The sequence below is a fragment of the Mesoplodon mirus genome (assembly GCF_964341445.2).
Source record: "Mesoplodon mirus genome assembly, chromosome: 3".
Taxonomy (NCBI): Eukaryota; Metazoa; Chordata; class Mammalia; order Artiodactyla; family Ziphiidae; genus Mesoplodon; species Mesoplodon mirus.
In genome coordinates, this window is record NC_138978.1 from 86,801,735 (window position 1) to 86,805,865 (window position 4,131).

The 4,131-nt window shown below is 43.5% G+C and overlaps 1 pseudogene across 1 annotated transcript; it reads right to left on the reverse strand.

Moving 5' to 3' along the window:
- Nucleotides 1-3,479: 3,479 nt before the first annotated feature.
- LOC309799168 lies at nt 3,480-3,683 on the reverse strand (annotated as a pseudogene). The gene has a single exon. The product of its transcript is annotated as an uncharacterized misc_RNA (transcript).
- Nucleotides 3,684-4,131: the final 448 nt, after the last annotated feature.

Here is a 4,131-nt window from a genome sequence, read left to right on the forward strand (position 1 = left end):
ACCTTGGGGCAAATCACTGAACCTCAGTTTTCTTCTCTTCAAAAGTAGGCTAATGATAGGTACTTCTCAGGTAGTCATGATGATTTGATGAGATAAAATATAAATATACAATAGGACTCAGAAGGATGTTTAGCATTCAATAGTTGTTTGCTCTCATCTTCTCTCGTCCCCATAGCTTTCTTTTTAAAATGATAAAAACAGAAGCTGGTAATAATTTCTTTTTTAACGTCCTGAACTTGACTTTATGTTTGGTAACCTTGCCCTCTTTAGAAACACACACACATTATATGCTGGTCTCTCTTCCAGGAATGCTCCACTTTCTCACTCTCACCCCAGCAAACAAATAAATTATGTCACTTGCTACTGCTCTGATTAGAAACATGAACAAGGCAAAGAGGTGGTAGGATCTAGTATACTGAGTGGCTAGGTCATAGCCTCTTCAAATTTCATGTCTCCTATTAAAGTTATCAATATATCTTCATGTGCTTGCCCTGCATTCTGGTGTATGTAGGTTCACTGGGTCTATGTTCAATTGGGATAATTGGTTTCATGGGTATGTGTTAAGCCATCTTCTAGGTAGAGTTTGGAGACCCATGCTGAACCTTGCTCTAGTGTGTAGGTGTTTTAGTGTATTTAAGGATCACGAATGTTCCATTTGTTCTAGAGAATGTGTACCACAGAGTTGTACAATGATACGAAATGCATGGCCCAAGAAAATAAGTATCACACGATATACGTTTTTTTAAAATGAAGGTTGCTGCTTAGGTCTATGCCATCTAGTAATAATTTCCCCCAAGAAACTCATTAAGCCTGGGTGTCAATTTATTGGGCAGTCCTGTATCTCACCAACAATTGAACTAGAGTCCTGGAAGGCCATTAAAATGGAATGAATAACCCAATCTCTTCTGTAAAATCAGCACAGGAGTCTAATTTACACTTATCCAAAAAAAATCATTTCTTTCCAAATTAACCAATCAGTAATATAATGTTAAGGCAATTATATTAGACAATGTTTCCAAGAGATTGAATTACATCAAATTAATCCCATGTTGGCTTAGATCTTCAGGCCAGGCATTTTCCAGGGGCCATGTGCTATGAATATTTGTGCTGGGCTTCCCTAGTGGCGCAGTGGTTGAGAGTCCGCCTGCCGATGCAGGACACACGGGTTCGTGCCCCGGTCCGGGAAGATCCCACATGCCGCGGAGCAGCTGGGCCCGTGAGCCGTGACTGCTGAGCCTGCGCGTCCGGAGCCTGTGCTCCGCAACGGGAGAGGCCACAACAGTGAGAGGCCCGCGTACTGCAAAAAAATAAATAAATAAAAATTCGTGCCACATCTGGGTTTCTGTGGGCCAAAAGGGTACTAATGATACCAAAAGGGTATAATCATAACATGTATTAAACATACACACACAAGCTACTCTGTAATGAATTATAGTTAACTAACTTGGAGCAATCAACTAGGAAAGGTTAAAGAGGCTAATATCAGTGCTGGGAAAAGAAGAAATTCAACTGCCAGCAGTAAAACATTAAAAAAATTATTTCTAGAACAAGTTGTAAAGTTTAAATGAATGAAAAGATGAATATGTGTAACAGTCAGCAGTGTATCCAGAATGCTTTTTTTTTTTTTTTTTTTTTGCGGTATGTGGGCCTCTCACTGTTGTGGCCTCTCCTGTTGCGGATCACACACTCCGGACGCGCAGGCTCAGCGGCCATGGCTCACAGGCCCAGCCGCTCCGCAGCATGTGGGATCCTCCCAGACCGGGGCATGAACCCGTGTCCCCTGCATCGGCAGGTGGACTCTCAACCACTGCACCACCAGGGAAGCCCCAGAATGCTTTTTAAAAGCACATGCTTTCCTAACTCAATAGCTATCTTCACCAACATCACATCACATGCACACATATGAATCCAAATCAAAAAAATGATATTTTTTTCTCACTAGGCACAATTCAATATGTTTGAAAACAATAATTTGGCAACTTGATAGAAACAGAGAGAAGATAGCTGCCTGACAAAGTAAAGGGCAATGAAAAACTGCATGGCATCTTTCTGGTTTTGTCAGAAGTTGCCGCTTTAACCATTTTATGCCAGATGTGTCAGTGGGCATTTCAGACTCTCTTTGGGAACTGGTGTCCTGAGGCCTGGCACAATGTAATTCCTAAAGGAAAGAAATTCCATTATTTCAGTGCTTAATATGAGCTAGCTTATGTTATCTAATTTAATTCCTCTCCAACAGCTCTATTGGTAGGGAGGTATTAGCATCCCAATTTTGCCAATGAGGAAACTGAGGCTTAAAGTTTCGTGGCTAATTTTGGCAGAGAACTCACTCCTCAAGCCATCCTAGCGCATTTCATACCCTGCAAGCTGCCTCTCCTGGCACAAAACCCATGCTGTAAGAAACGTCTATAACATGTGATCCCACTGACCTTCAGGAGACTAAGCCCAAATCAGCAGGAAATGGTTGCTGTTTGGAGGGGCGACAACATGAAATGCCAGCCCAAACAAAAAACTTCTCTACTTTCAAGGAAGATTTGGATTTCAATCCAGCAGACATTTATTGAGTACCTTCTATGACCAGAGCCTGTGCTATGTACTTTCACATATCTCTTTTGTCACAAAAAATGATTTTGTTGGGATGCACTAAAGTAATAGAAGCTTCCTATTTAAATAAATAAGTAAATAAATAAGGGCTTCCCTGGTGGCACAGTGGTTAAGAATCCGCCTGCCAATGCAGGGGACATGTGTTCGAGCCCTGGTCCGGGAAGATCCCACATGCCACGGAACAAGTAAGCCCCGGCACCACAACTACTGAAGCCTGCGTGCCTAGAGCCCGTGCTCTGCAACAAGAGAAGCCACCGCAATGAGAAGCCCGCACACCGCAAGGAAGAGTTGCCCCTGTTCGTTGCAACTAGAGAAAGCCCGCGCACAGCAACAAAGACCCAACACAGCCAAAAATATAAACAAACAAATAAATAAATTTATATTAAAAAAATAGAGTGCACCCTGTGGTTAAAAAGGGCACATTTAGAATTTTCTCTGAATCTCCTATTCTTGGGAAGGGATGTGATTACTGCCTTAAAAGCAAGCTCATTTGAATGCCCAAACATCAGTTGTAGACACTTATTTCATTCTTTTCTTTAATCAAGCTCCATGTTTTTCAATCCTTATTGTGACTAAGAATTAGGGCTATATACCCACTTAATTAATTAATTGATTATTGATTGTTTTTCTTTATCAACAATTTTACTCAAGCAATAAGCAATTTTACTCAACATACTTAAAAGACGAGACATAACAAAAGATTTCAGGAGAGATAATATACCAAAGTCATACATATCACAGCGAGGCCATGTTGAAGCTCATTAAAATGTTTTCCTTCCCGGGTAAGAACACTTGCTCTTTCTCTCTCTTTCCCTGTCTCTGACTGTCCATCTCTCTTGATTTATTTATTTTTTCCCCTGGGGGTTCTCTGGTTGAAATCAAAGCAAGATTTTGCAACAGCTCAGGAGACTGGACTCCATCCAGCGCGTTCCCCGGAAAAACATGAGTATGACATTGATAAGCAGGACTACGATCACTGCAAAAACGACGACAGTTTGCATGTCCAGGGTCATGGTGCAACGCAGAACACTCTAGTGCTCCAGATGGGGAGATGCCAGTCTCTGTTCTGTCAGACTGTCCATATAGCCACCATGCTAGAAAGGAGAAGAGGAAGTCGAGTGGTTAGGGAAGGGCTGGGTTTGGCGCCCAAGTATGGTACGGGAGAGAAGGAAGGAGCCATGGGGACAGGGTGCTTGCTTCCTCCCTTCTCGGGACTGAGCTGATCTTCCTTCCCTAGCTGAGAAATCTTAGCTTACGCTGAAGTCCCAGCATGCTCTCTCGGGCTCCACGGAAAAGGCAAAATCCTGACTTTGAAAGTGAAAGGCGGGAGGAACCAGCGCGACGTTCTGCGGCGCCTTCTCGGGCTGTCTGTCCGTGGGTGCGTCTGGTCTGCCTACCTGGCTACCGGTCAGCCTCCGTCTCCCCTACTCCAGTTCGCTCGCTTTCTTACCCTCGCTCTGTTCGCGGGGCTCCCGGCTGCCAGCCACTCTTTCGGTCCCTGCCTCGCCAGCCCTCTTCCTCTTTTCTCCC